Source organism: Argiope bruennichi, chromosome 7 (genome assembly GCF_947563725.1).
Source record: "Argiope bruennichi chromosome 7, qqArgBrue1.1, whole genome shotgun sequence".
Taxonomy (NCBI): domain Eukaryota; kingdom Metazoa; phylum Arthropoda; class Arachnida; order Araneae; family Araneidae; genus Argiope; species Argiope bruennichi.
The window spans coordinates 16,890,757-16,905,448 of NC_079157.1; positions in this window are offsets into that span (position 1 = coordinate 16,890,757).

Here is a 14,692-nt window from a genome sequence, read left to right on the forward strand (position 1 = left end):
TTTAATATTATTAGTTTTATCTACTCTAGCATTATTAAGTTCCAATTGAAATTCCCAGTGTTACTCGAAATTTAGATTGTATAATATTATTAATTTACGAACCACTTTGGATAAATTATTTTAATATGCCCAATCATCTCTCAAATGACTGCCAATAGGCCTTGGTGACTTATCGTCGCCTTAGATATCAATTTTTTTTTCTTTGAGTTCTCTAAGACACAGTTTAATAACTACTTTAAACCTATAAAAAGAAATTTCCAAAAGATATAAAAGTGGAATTTTCAAAAAATACAAGTACAGCTGATTGGAATTTTGTTGTTACGGTTTTTTCTTTAAAATCGTCTGCGTTGCGTTTTGAAGAATTAATAATAGTTGAATGCAAAGTTGTACAGAAAGAAAATTGATATCACAGAAAATGTCGAGTTTTGAATTTTATTATGTTGCATAAAATATTTCTTATCAAAAACTGCTTGTAGAATAGATCGGAGTTTCACTGTTACTGTTTTTTTTTATTCGTTTACATTGCGTTTGAAAGAAATAAAATTAGTTGAAAGGAAAATTGTACAGAAAGAAAATTGATATCACAGAAAATGTAGAGTTTTGAATTTTATTATGTTGCATAAAATATTTCTTTTCAAAAAATGCTTGTAGAATAGATCGGAGTTTCACTGTTACTGTATTTTTTTATTCGTTTACATTGCGTTTGAAAGAAATAATAGTTGAAAGGAAAATTGTACAGAAAGAAAATTGATATCACAGAAAATGTAGAGTTTTGAATTTTATTATGTTGCATAAAATATTTCTTATCAAAAAATGCTTGTAGAATAGATCGGAGTTTCATTGTTACTGTTTTTTTTTTATTCATTTACATTGCGTTTGAAAGAAATAATAATAGTTAAAAGGAAAATTGTACAGAAAGAAAATTGATATCACAGAAAATGTAGAGTTTTGAATTTTATTATGTTGCATAAAATATTTCTTTTCAAAAAATGCTTGTAGAATAGATCGGAGTTTCACTGTTACTGTTTTTTTTTTATTCGTTTACATTGCGTTTGAAAGAAATAATAATAGTTGAAAGGAAAATTGTACAGAAAGAAAATTGATATCACAGAAAATGTCGAGTTTTGAATTTTATTATGTTGCATAAAATATTTCTTTTCAAAAAATGCTTGTAGAATAGATCGGAGTTTCACTGTTACTGTTTTTTTTTTATTCGTTTACATTGCGTTTGAAAGAAATAATAATAGTTGAAAGGAAAATTGTACAGAAAGAAAATTGATATCACAGAAAATGTAGAGTTTTGAATTTTATTATGTTGCATAAAATATTTCTTATCAAAAAATGCTTGTAGAATAGATCGGAGTTTCACTGTTACTGTTTTTTTTTATTCATTTACATTGCGTTTGAAAGAAATAATAATAGTTGAAAGGAAAATTGTACAGAAAGAAAATTGATATCATGGAAAATGTAGTGTTTTGAATTTTGTGATGTTTAATAAAATATTTCTTATCAAAAAATGCTTCTAGAATAGATTGGTGTTTTACTGTTACTGTTTTTTAAATCATTTGCATTGCATTTTAAAGAATTAATAATCGTTAAATGGAAAATTGTACAGAAAGAAAATTGATATCATGGAAAATGTAGTGTTTTGAATTTTGTGATGTTGCATAAAAAATTTCTTATCAAAAAATGCTTCTAGAATAGATTGGTGTTTTACTGTTACTGTTTTTTAAATCATTTGCATTGCATTTTAAAGAATTAATAATCGTTAAATGGAAAATTGTACAGAAAGAAAATTGATATCATGGAAAATGTAGTGTTTTGAATTTTGTGATGTTGCATAAAATATTTCTTATCAAAAAATGCTTCTAGAATAGATTGGTGTTTTACTGTTACTGTTTTTTAAATCATTTGCATTGCATTTTAAAAAATTAATAATCGTTAAATGAAAAATTGTACAGAAAGAAAATTGTTAAATATCGCGGAAAATGTAGAGTTTTAAAATTTATGATGATTGATAAAGTGTTTCTTATAAGATTTGTTACGAATTTACTGAAGAAAGACAGCAAAAATTCAATTAATTTCTAATTACCCGAACATTTAATTAATTTCTGCATTATGAAAAGTTAACAATATTCAATTCTTGTTTAGCGCAATAAATGCGCAAAAGTTGGTTGAAAGTGGTCCAGTTGTATAGGAAATGAGGAACAGATATTCATTCATAGACATATTGACTTGTATTAATATAATGTTACTATCAATAACTTTTGCCACTACTGTTTCTATTAGCATTCTCTATTCTTAAGAGTGAATTTTAAATCATAGATAATACAAGATACAAAGAAAAATGAGTTATAACAGGACAAATTTTTTGCTAAATTTTGTGCAAAGAAAGCCGACGAACAAACTCCAGGCAATATTTACTGAAGAATATTTACAATGACGATGCTCAATCTATCCTTGAAGAGATTTACAGATTGTCTAATTCTTGCGAAAATGGCACACTATGTCACTAACACTCCTTGTAAGGATAAACAAGACACTTCAAACAAAGTCTAAAACCATATTTATTTAACATGATAATATCTATTTGTAAGTTCTTATTTCCAAGTTACACCAGACGACATTCATAGTACGGAAATTTGTATAATTAAGTGCAAAATTGGGTAAAAATGTGGGGTAATTGATTCATATTAATTTTTTTTCAAAATCTCACTAAAAATTTTTAATCAAATAAAAATTAACAGAAATTTTGCGCTTTTTCTTTAAAAGCTTTGGATGATATCGTATAAAAATCACTTTTACACCAATTTCAGATTTTTTAAAAATTAACTTTTCAATTATATTAATTTTATTCTTGTGTTATTTCTTTCTTTAATTCTTTTTTTTTTAATTATTTCTGAATATAATTTTTTAAGAAATTCCTCTTTTCCTTTACAATAAATTGAAATCTTCTGTTATGTATAAGATTTTATAAGTTCGTGACACAATTTTACTTTCTTGTACACGAAGTATAGAAAAGTATTGAAATCGTCAAAAAACTTAATCTCGAGATTTTGACGAATCCTCAAGTTTCAGATTCAAAATACTCATTCGGTGCTCTTGTGCTTGTATATTAGATGGATTGGATTTTGGGGGTTTTGTGGCGCAAGGGCCAAATTTGACCATGCTGCGCCAAAACAAGCGGTATGTGTATATTGCCATGCTATCTATTAAAGAAAACATTTCTTCAAAGTTAAAATACAAGCAACGTTTTACACTTCAAAAAACAAAGCACTATAAGTTCAAAAGAGCAAAGATCTTAAAATTATGGCTCCAATTATGGAAAAAAAACCCAAGAAAATGTTTAAAAACCTTTTGGTATTTATATAAAATGGAAAAAATTGATAGCTCTTAAAAATTCAAAGATATTCCTGCGAGGGTGTACACACACCAATTCACGCATCTCCTATGTTAATGAATTAAAAAACCGCACACGATGAGAATGAAATTTAGGACACTGAATAAAAATGTGTAAAACTGTAAGATTAATATTGCAGTCTGAGCACATCGGTGCACGCTGACCAAACAAAAGATGTTTGTGGGCAAGGCGAGTATGACCAATGCGTTGTCTGGTTAATTCGACATCTGCCCCTCTAACCGAGACTACAGGCCCCAAGTAAATAGTCGGTTTAATAAAAAGCAATATTGTAATAAAATATGCTTATAGTTCATTACAATAATGTAAAAATGCAATATGGTCGGGATAGCCTGGTTGGTAGGAGTAGGATTCGCGTCCCTTGGATTGTGAGTTCGAACCCTGCAAGTCGAAGACTCCTCGTGTGTGTGGTGGCTGGCGCACGTATAAATCTATCGTGGTCACAAAGTCCTCGATGTCGAGAGTAATACCACTGGGGCTTCTAGATCAGGGGTGGTCGTTCTCTGATTCAGGTCTCAATTAAGATCTGTGGAGGCGTGAATGAAATGCATGAATGAAGTCCGTCCCGTAAAAACATTTGTGACGTGTCTGTAGCTAAGTCGTACTCTTGGCCCTAGATGGCGCTACTGAAAAACAAGAGACGCACCCTTGGCTCAAAATCGCTGACTTCTAAAGTCAGTGAGCTTGTCTATGACAAATACCATTAGAAACAACAACGTGTTCAAATGCAGATATTGTAAAAAGACAATATCGCATTATTGTAAATGCTTGCATATTAACCACATCCCTAAGATAAATCGCCAAAGATCGCAGACTAAATAACTAGACAATAGCATGAGGTTAATAATACATAAATACGTTTATTAGAGAATATACGAGAAAGCTTCGAGGAAACCACTTCCACTGATATATTTCATTGATGTATTTTATACATTTTGGAGAAATAATTTGTAAAATAAATTTTATAAAGAAAAATTAAGATTTTTATTGATGCTTTTTGAAAAGTTGTATTGATTGTATTCATAATTAATCAGAAAATATAAAATTTTTCAATCATTGCATTTTACAAACTAAAGATCAAACCAACAGGTGGTCAACCCCTCGTCCATTTCATATGAATCTACATTTCATATGCTTATCCTGTATACCAAATTTTGTCGATATAGCTCTTTAATTTTTATATTTATCGTATTCTCTTGTATTCAAATTGTCGGATAGACTGAAAGGATTTTATTCAAAATTTGTTGTATAGTTTATATACCAAATATCATGTATCTAGCTCAAAGCGTTTTTGAGTTGTGTTCATAGAGAGACAAAAACTTGTGTTTTCCAAGACAGATTTGTGTCGGAAAATCCTAACTTGTATTTTTAGGATTTAAAAGGGAATGAAACGGGGAGATTCTTCATACAAATTTTTTTATGATAACAATACTCTCGCTTCGTATACTTTGAGTACAAAAAAAAAATGATAAGTACATTTCAAGCTCTGAAAAAGTGAAATTTTGAGATTCATCGACATCAAAATTAACAATACTGATAATAAAAGATAACAATGTTTTTTTTTCTTCGTATATTCTATGCTTGCGAAAGAAAAAAAAATAATGTTACAATCATGAACTCCTTATTATCACGAAAATTAGGTTATCTGGATGAACTCGTTCTGCCTTGACTGAAAGTTATCTTTCGGTGCAAGGAACTTTACATCTTTTTTTTCTATTTTCGAAAGGAAATCGAAGAGATGACGCTCTTAGAAAATATTTAAATTATACTGTTGAGCATTGGACTTATAGGGTTCCGAAAATTAATAGAAAGTAAAATATACCTTAATGATAACAATGTTTTTTTTTTTCTTCTTATATTTTATGCTTGCGAGAAAAAAAATGATGTCACAATCATGAACTCCTTATTATCACGAAAATTAGGTTATCTGGATGAACTCGTTCTGCCTTGACTGAAAGTTATCTTTCAGTGCAAGGAACTTTACAATTTTTTTTCTATTTTCGAAAGGAAATCGAAGAGATGACGCTGTTAGAGAATATTTACATTATACTGTAGGGCATTAGACTTATAGGGTTCCGAAAATTAATAGAAAGTAAAATATATCTTATCCTTAACCGACTTCTCCGACTCACTTGAAGGCTTACTGAAAATTCTGAATAACCGAAACGCCGCTACAGCAACACGGGGGCTGGAACTATGGTTGAGACCTTAAGGCTATCATCGACCATGGTACATCCCTTCCCATGGGATATACAGTCCGTCGTCGATAGAAGATAGCTGACTCCCACCATTTCTGTGGCGAGAACCAACCACCTTGCAAGATGCTTTTCATCCTCATTCCTGAAGTGCCCCCCAGTGAAAAAGAAAAGAAAATACAGGGTGATTCCAAATACATGGTGCAAACTTGGATGAGAGGTAGGGAATAAGGATATGTGGCGCCATCTACCCACAGCAAACCAAAGTCATCAGATTCACTTGACGCAGCAAAACAAAAAAAAGACGCAGCAACAGCAACAAAACAAAAAAAGACGCACCTTGACGCAGCAACAGCAACCACTCACCCACACACTCTCGCCATAACGCTTTTTGCTACTTAAATGCACAAATGGGTACAGGCGCGTTAGACTCAACGGCTAATAAATACATCACCACTCAACAGCCATATCGTTTGTCTCACCTCCGACTCACTGGAGGTAGAGTCTGTAGTGAAAGCTTGTAAGCCAGTTAACAACTACGCTTCACGAGCAATTGGTTTTGTATTGTGGTCATGTTATTGGGCTGCGAACTACAAGTTCCCAGGATCTATCCCCGTTCATTACAATTCGCCACAGATATGAATAATATCTATATAGGAAACCCAGCTGGTAATCTATTTCTTTAGTCATAAATGTGGGGTGCCACAATTCAATTGAAACGTGATATTTTGTTTCTAACTTCTGCACTAGTGAAGATATTTTAATAAAGTTTTCAACAGCGGTATATTTATTTAAAACAATCGTTTATTGTAAGAGGAATGTATGGTGGACCGTCTCATGGCCATCCAGATCGCCTGATTTAGCAAGCATTGTTTTTTTTTGGGGGGGTCGAGGACATCTGAGACTGCAGTTGAGTTCAGCAAAGAATGTAGTAGCTGCTTCACACATGCGTGAGATACCTGTTATCCTAGGCCGTGTATACAAATTGTTCCATCAACGTTGTCAAGCACGTACTTTCTGTTGCTGAATGCAATTTTGAGCAGCTCTTGTAAGCATTGCATTTGTCTTTCTTTTCATCTATTATTTGTTTCATATATTCATATTACAATTAATGAGGGCTTTAAATAAATGTATTACTATTAAAAACCTCATTAAAATATCATTACTTTTGTAGACGCTAGAAACCAAGCAACTTGTTTCAGTTGAATTGAGACACCCTGCATTTGTGACTAAAGAAATGAATTGCGATAAAAGTCTCTTATATGAATGTTATTCGTACCCTTATTCTCTGCCTCGTCTCCAAGTTCGTACTATGAGTTTGAAATCACCCTGTACATGTAACAAACCATATCGATTTCTCCTCATTTGTAATAAGATATATAATATTAAGATAAATCTTCGTTTTACGATTTCTTCCATATTAAATACTAGCATCTGGTGATTTCTCACCGTTGTTCTTGAATTTAAAATGTTATACAAATTATTAGATGTCTCCTTTAGTTTATTCTCTACAAAAACGAAAAAGGATCCCTTCATTACAAACTGTCATAGTAAAATGGTGCGACCGTTAAGCCAAAATAGTTTTTCTCGCCATTTTAGAGTTTTCGTCATCACATACATACAGGCATCAAGCCACGGAGTCATTAAAACAAGAGATATTAAAGCATTTTAAACAAGCGGGAGTGGTCTCTCCGAAATTTTCTCGCATATTCTTCAATTCTTACTCGGCATATTCTTATTCCCCCTCCTGCCGCATAAAATTACGCATCTTGGGTAAGGGTGCAAATTTCTTTTAAGGCTTGTATCTTTCGCAATAATATGTATTTCGGACATGTTTCTGCTGGTTGTCTGAGGTCAATATTAGACTCAAAACTACAGCTGAAATCCGGGCTGTAGTTTTTTTTTTTTTTTTTTTTTTTTTTTTGTCCGAACATACTGAATTTCGTTGGTTTAAATCGTTGCATTTACATGCATGTGAAGTACAGACCGACAGATGATCAACACTTTGATAAATTTGATTCAAAAGTTGGTAAGTATCTATATTTTAGATGCTAAACTTGTGTATAAAATTTCATCTATTGAATTCTTTGGGTTTTGTAGTTATAGAGTTCATTTGTAACCAAACAACCTGAGTGTCAGACATTCTTTGACAAGATTTCGTTTTCAATCAACATTTGATAGAAATATATAAATTTAGTCGAGATTTCATATACCAAATTTCAGTTATCTTGCTCAAAGCGTTTTTGAATTATTGTGTTTACAAATCGACAGACAGGAAGAATGCCAAAATGGAATTGTTCGTTAGGATATCCCCAGGAAGGTTTGAAAGGTGAAGGTTCGTCGAAATCCCGAATTCGAATTCTTCGACATTTGCATCCTAAATGTTTCATGTACTAGAAAATAAACTTTTTTTCGTGTTCTGAAAAAAAAGTGAAACAATGAAATCAGAATTTCTGATGATAGCATTACATTTTTTTGTATAGTTAATAAATGTGAAAGAAAAAAGAATTCTACAATCATGAATCTTTTATTATCAATTAAATTATTTGGATAAACTTTGTGTTGTCTAGACCGAATATTAAATTCTGTATAAGAAACTTTACAGTGTTTTCGATTTTAGAAAGGAGATTAGAGACATAAAGATTGTTTAAAAAAAGACACAGCCTATTAAATAGAACATTAAATTTGCATAGCCATTACTTTAATAGAAAATAAATTATATGTAGCGTGTAGTAAAATATGTGAAATTCGCTTTATAAATTTGCTGTCGTAAACTTCATTAACCCCTTCGCATTCAATGACGAGTCTGACTCACGAATTGAATTTATGAATTTTTAATTTTTTTTACCTGCAATTAAGTGAAAGTATTACACAGTTTAAAATACAAAAAAAAGAATCTCTTTAAAACGCTTCAATTCTCAAATGCCATTAAATTATTATAAGAATGGAATTGATATTAAATGTCAAAATAGAATGTTCTACCTAATTAGGAAGTTTAGCAAATTCCTAGATCAAGTGATTAAGAGAAAATATAAAATATAGTTAAAGATTCAAATGAAAATATAATTTATAAATTTCAGATCTGAAATGAGCTTTATTCAAAATATCTTAATATCAATATAACATAAAAATTTTTAAAAAATGGCTCATTTTCTTAACGTGTAATTATCTTAAAAAGTGAAAAATTTATTTTATATAAGCAACAAAATTAATCCATTTTTGAATTCAATAATTAATATTTCATGTCATAATTTTAATATCCAGTAGAAGATTTCAAAAATATAAAACAATATACTCAAAAATATTTTGAATTTTTATTCTTTACCCCACGCAATAATTTCGCTCTTGATTGCTATGTACGTTGAAAATATTTCGAAATCTCTAATCTAGGCACCTCTATCGATGCGCGGAAAATCGCCATGCTTTACGAAAAAAATGGTAATTTAATGTATTAATAAATATTAATTATTGATTTTTGACACTAGTTTATTAGTTTTTAATGCATATAATAAAAAAATTCGTAAAATCTAAAAATCTTTTCTGAATTCTAGTATTAAAGAAGATTAGATCTAGATTAGTATCTAGATTAGAAGTATTAATCTTTTATAACTGCTTCCATATCAAAACTTATTTCTGGTAGTTTCTCGACGATATTTTTTAATTTAAAACATTATACGACAGATTATATATCCTCTTTTAATCTATTGTACATGAAAATATAAAATATTCTGTTCCTTTCAAGTTCAGATTATATGCAGTTTCCGCAAAACCAAACATTTTCTTCCTATTACTTTTGAAATTTTGGAATAATCCAAGCTATTAAAATTAACAGCATTTTTATGTAATTATTTATTCTTTTTGTCTGATATCTTGGATTAATAAAAAGTCGACTTCGACATTTTGATGGATTTTGAAGTTTCAGACCTTCCTGAATTTGTAAATTTGGGATTATGCCTTTGTACATGTCAGTAAACAGGTTAATTAATGCATTGAACTAAAGGGATGAAATTTAGTGTTTGCCCCAAGACTAAATATGTAGTTTCTATCAAAGATATGCCTCTCCCTGTTTGTGTACATGTAAAATGATATTTCGAACAAAAATAAATAAATAAATAGTTAGATGACTAAAATTCCATATATTATTTTATCATCTTTTACACTAACTCATTTAATTCATCGACCATTGGTCAGCAACATAAATGTATCCAGATAACTCAATTTTCATGATAATATGTAGTTCGTGATTGTAATATTATTTTTTCTTTCACATACTTGCATTGTGAAGTATTTTATATCCAAATAAAAAAGTGTTGTTATTATCATATATTTTTATTTCAATAAATCTCATTGTTTCATTTTCTTTTTCAAAGCTTGATAAAAAAAAATTGGCTTAATGACCACTTAAACGTATATATATGCAATCCGTAACTTGAAGGCAACAATTTAGATAAATAAAATTTGGTATGCCGTCTCATGAACACTATTATAGATGTGTTGAGCCAATATGTTGAATACATATTGGTTCAATAAGTTGAAAAAGTTTCAAAATTTTACAAATGCTTTTTTTTTTCATTTTACTACAAAACACAAAAAGTTATGTATTGAATTAGAACACGCAGAAATTAGACAGCAGAAGATTCACTCTTGCAGACTTGTCATGACTCTGGAGGGTTTGCTGTCTCTCCACCCAAATGATATGGTCAGGGTATGTAAACTTTCATAAAGATAACGGGAAAAAAAGATACTACATTGTCTAAATATACAAAAAAAGGAAGGAAAAAATACTGTTACTGGTTTTTATTTATATCATTTCCAATCTTGGGGTTGTTGTTTTTTTGAGTGAATATTGTGGCTAACGAAGTAATTAAGATTGAACAAAAGTTTCAAATGTTACAATTACAAAAACAAACTTTCTACGTTAATTTATACTTTCTCAAACTTCTTCCATCATTTCAAGAAGGTATTAAAAATTCTGACATTCTCTCCATCATGAGGTATCAATTCAAACTAGACGTTAAAACCACAGAAGCTTCTCAAAAGATATGTACAATTGAATGTACATATCTTTGAATTTGTACAATTGAATGTACATATCTTTGAATTTGTACAATTGAATGTACATATCTTTGAATTTGTACAATTGAATGTACATAATGTACAATGACATTATAGCTCAAACCTGTTTCAGACTATTCAAAGAAGGAGGATTAATATTAGAAATTAATCACACCCAGACCTACCAGAAGTGGTAGGTCAGTAGCTGCGAACCTTTCAGAGTACAAAGAAAAATCAAGCTAATAACACATGATAACTTGTCCAAGAGCTTGTGCACTCAAAGAGCACAATACGTTGAGTACTGCATAAAGCTCTGGTAAAATGGAGAGCTCTCTTCCAGTTACCCAGATCAAGAACTCGCAGGCTTTCAAGGCCCAAAACAAGCTAAAGGAGCTCGATGGACTTGAAATATCTGGCAAAGTAGTAGCCTTCAAACTTGTTAAGCTATGTAGGGAAGTAGAAGAGAATTGTTAAGTAGAAAAGAATCAAACCACTCACATCCGATAACTTGCAGAAAAGTTTGTTCATTTAAAGAATACAATATGCTGATCACTGAATAAGGCTGTAGTAAAACAAGGAAGAGTTGTCCTCCAACTGAATAATGCACATACCTTGTAGATTTCGAAAGGCCCAATATAAGATAAAAGAGCTTGAAGGATTCAAATTTTTATCTTTGGCCTTACAGTTTTGAAACCTGAAGACATGAAAAAGAACGTAAAAACAATAACACCATATAACTTTTAGGAAAGCTTGCATACTCAAAGAATACAATATATTAAGCATTGCAAAAAACTATGGTAAAAAGAATGATAGTTATCCACTTGTTGCAGAGAATCAAAACTCGTAGGCTGTCAAGGGTCGAACACAATCTAAAGGAACGCGACGGATTTGGACTTTTACTTGGTCAGGCAGCAGCACTGAATTTTGAAGCTTTGAAAAGTTACATAGAAAAAGAACCAATCCACTAATATCAATAACTTGCAGAAAAGTTAGTTCACTTAAAGAAAATATATTGACCATTGAATAAGTCTGTAGTAAAACAAAGAATTCTCTTCCGACTAAACAGTACAAGCCCCATAGACTTCGAAAAGCCAAATATAAACCAAGACAGCTTGAAGGATTCGAATTTTTATCTTTTGGCTTACAGCTTTGAAACCTGAAGGCATGAAAATGAAAGTAGAAAACAATAATACCATATAACTTATACGAAAGCTTGCACACTCAAAGAATACAATATATTAAGCATTACAAAAAGCTATGGTAAAAAGAATTATAGCTATCCACTTGTTGCAGAGAATCAGAACTCGCAGGCTGGCAAGGGCCCAACACAAGCTAAAGGAACTCGACGGATTTGGACTTTTACCTGGTCAGGCTCCAGCATTGAATTTTGAAGCTTTGAAAAGATACATAATATATTGAGCATTGAATAAGGCTGTAGCAAAACAAAGAACTCTGTTCCGACTAAACAGTGCAAGACCCTTAGACTTCGAAAGGCCGAAGACAAACTAAAACAGTTTGAAGGATTCGAATTTTTATCTTTTGGCTTACAACTTTGAAACCTGAAAACTTGAAAAAGAAAACGCAAAAAGGAATCAAACCAATAACACCAGATAACTTGCAGAAAAGCTTTTACATACAAAAAATATACGTTGAACGTATCAGATACAGCTGTTTTGGTCAAAAGTGGGAAAAGTTTTCTCTATTTGCCCACTGTCAGACCTCTCAGGCCTCTGGCAACCTTCAATTGTATTAATTATATAATATTATATTATTTCAATTAATATAATATTTGATTATTTCAATAATTTTTAGGAACCTCAATGAATCGAATCTCTACTACGTATGACATTTAGTATCGTTTAGCCTTACACTATCCCATCTTTGGATGAATGGGTTCTCTCTTTTTGCACTCACTGCTTTTCAAATGTTCATTATTTGAAAAATAAGTTATAAAACATTTTTGAGTTCAAGCCAATTGAATGATATTGCCAAGAAATTACGCATTTAGCAAATCGTTGTAAAAAAATTAACATCATGCTGAACTATACATTGATTTTAAATGCTTTGTTGTTTTGTGTAACTCAGCGTTTCTCGACCTTTCAGTATTTGCGGCCCAGTTTTCAATCATAATTTTCATCGCGCCCCTCACTTACAATAAAATGTATACAACAATAATGTATATTGAGTATATTGGATTTTGTTTTTAAATTATTTTTAACTAACTGCCAAAACAAGAGTAAAAGTGAGCCAACGTTAGCGAGAAACCACATCTTGCATTTTGTACAAGCGGGCGGTAAACAGATGAAGCAAATGAAAGAGGGGAAATTTTAAATATTATATTTGAAATGAAAGCCAAACAGGGAGATAACGTTAAAAGAATAGGAAAGTAAAAAATGCGTTATTGAAAATTAACCTAGACGGGGTGAGCTAAATTTAGAAACTGGGAATACATTTTTCGAATAATAAAAGAAATAAAACAGCAGCATGACGAAACAAAAGTGAAAAAAATAAGCAATGTTTCTGAAAGGGAATCCACACGACCGATGCCGTCCCGAGCATGCGCGGAGCAAATGTTTTCTCATAGGAAGAAAGAAAATGTTCGATAACGCAAGTTTCAATTCCAGCCAGTCTCACTAGAGTCGATCCTTTTATCGCTATCGAATCTAGAGTGAATGTGTACATTATAAATGTTTTCGTGTTAATTGAAATTCACCATATTAAATATTCACGGCTGTAGATTTATGCAGACTCATGGATAAATTTTTAAGCGGAAGTAAGCAAGCATTAGACGATAGTCAAGCATCAACAAGTACACAGACGAGCGTGGTTCCGAAAATAAAATCAAGAAAATATTCTCAAGAATACTTAAATTTTGGGTTTACCAGTACTGAAGTAAAGGAAGAAGAAAGGCTCCTGAATATCATTTGCTGAAAAATGTTGGCCGCGGACAGCATGAAACCTAATAAACGACATTTGGAAACGCTTCATAGCGAGTACGTCAACAAACCCAGGGAATTCTTCGAATTAAAATCATATAAAAAGCAAAAATCATTTTTAAAGAAACTTTTTCTGTGAATACAAAAGCTTTAATTGCATCTTACAAAGTTCATATAAAATAGCCAGATGTAAAAAACCTCACACCATTGGTGAAAAGCTTATTTTGCCAGGAGCAATTGAGATTGTAGAAACTATGTTTGGAGATAATTTTTCAAAACAATTGCAGTCCATACCTCTTTCAAATGATACTGTTGCTCGTCGAATTGGCGATATAGCCGAAAATGTATAGTGTCAACTTTTCTCGAAGTTTTGGGACACAGAGAAGCTTTGGCTTCGAAAGCAATGAGTCCTGGTCTGAATATTGTGTTAACTACGGTTGTAACCGTAGTAAATTATATGAAAATGAGACTCCTGAAATCGAGAATCTTTTCCGCACTTTGTAAAGACATGGGTTTCAATACATTCAGCATTACTATTTTATTCCGAGGCAAGATGGTCATCACGTGGGAAATTTTTGCAACGTGTTTATGAATAAAGAGAAGAAATCGCTAATTTCCTAGCAAAAGAAAACAGACAGGAGGCCGAGAATTTTCGCGATGGTTTTTTGTGATGAAATTGAGGTACTTGGTCGACATATCCGAGAAATTAAATAACTTGAATCTTCAACTCCAAGGAGCAAATACACATACGTATGTTGGATACGAGTGATAAAGTTAATGCTTTTTGTAGAAAATTGGAATTGTGGAGCAGAAATTTAAAGCAAAAAACCTAACAATGTTTACAAATGCGGATGATTATACTAAAACTTACAAGGCTGAAGAAGAACATGTAAAAGTTGTTTTTGTAACGACTGAAAATCATTTAGCAATGCTGGCAAAGAATTTTAAAAAGTATTTTCTTGCTGACGACAAACTGATAGCAAGTTACAAGTGGGTTAGGGATCCATTTCATAAGACTCCCGAAAGACTCTCAATTGATGAGGAAGAAAAATTCATAGTCTTCACCATAAGTGGCGAAACTAAAAGAC